The 1,058-nt window shown below is 40.9% G+C and overlaps 1 non-coding gene across 1 annotated transcript; it reads right to left on the bottom strand.

The window, feature by feature from the left end:
* Positions 1-334: 334 nt before the first annotated feature.
* Positions 335-492, bottom strand: LOC116092844. The gene has a single exon (XR_004119533.1). It is a non-coding gene; the product is annotated as a U1 spliceosomal RNA (small nuclear RNA).
* Positions 493-1,058: the final 566 nt, after the last annotated feature.

The raw sequence follows: 1,058 nt of genomic DNA, 5'->3' as shown, positions 1-1,058 counted from the left end.
AAATGTACTAAACAAAGAAAGAATTTTAAAAGCAGTAAGGGAAAAAAGGCAAGTAACATATAAAGGCAAGCTTATCAGAATTACCGCAGATTTGTCACCAGAGAGTATGAAAGCTAGAAGATCCTGGGCAGATGTCATACAGACCCTACAAGAACACAAATGCCAGCCCAGACTACTATACCCAGCAAAACTCTCAATTACCATAGATGGAGAAAACAAGATATTCCATGACAATACAACATTTACACAATATCTTTCCACAAATCCAACTCTACAACAGATAATAGATGGAAAACATCAACATAAGGTCAAACTACACCCTAGAAGAAGGAAGAAGGGGAGACCGAGAATGCAGTCCCCCACTACCACAAATTATGCAGCAGAGTTTCCCAGCATTTGGGGAAATGGCAGGGGTCAGCACCTCCGGAGTGCAATGGATAAGCCTTGCCTGGGAAACCTCTGTGATCATGCTATCCCCTGCCAGGAGAATCAAACTCTAAGTTTACTGACTAAGGTATAGAATTGACTTATAAATCCAAACAAACTGAAAACTAACTTGTTTTAAAGAACTTTCAGTTGTTTTAAGTAAATATTTTAAAAGTCAGGCGCTCGCTGGGTGGTGGTGGCACCCACCTTTAATCCCAGCACTTGGGAGGCAGAGGCAGATGGATTTCTGAGTTCGAGACCAGCCTGGTCTACAGAGTGAGCTCCAGGACAGCCAGAGCTATGACAGAGAAACCTTGTCTCAAAAAAAAAGTCAGGCATTCATACTGTAGCCCAGAATAGCCTAAAATTCACAATGTATTCAAGGCTGATCTTAAAGTTGTGGCAATCCTCCTGCCTCAGCTTCCTAAGTGCTGGGATTATAGGCATGAGCCACCAACCAAACTCTTTTGTCTCTATTATAGAGATAAAGGTTTTAGAAAATACACAAAAGTACAAGGATGCTAATCAAAATTACCTGCAGTCATATTGCTCAGATATAGTATCACTCTTTATCTTCATAACAGCTCTACCTGTGGGCCCTGCCTATACTTAATGCACATTTAATAGAGGAT

The sequence above is a fragment of the Mastomys coucha genome, unplaced genomic scaffold, assembly GCF_008632895.1.
Source record: "Mastomys coucha isolate ucsf_1 unplaced genomic scaffold, UCSF_Mcou_1 pScaffold15, whole genome shotgun sequence".
Lineage (NCBI taxonomy): Eukaryota > Metazoa > Chordata > Mammalia > Rodentia > Muridae > Mastomys > Mastomys coucha.
This window is presented reverse-complemented; position numbering and strand designations above follow the sequence as displayed.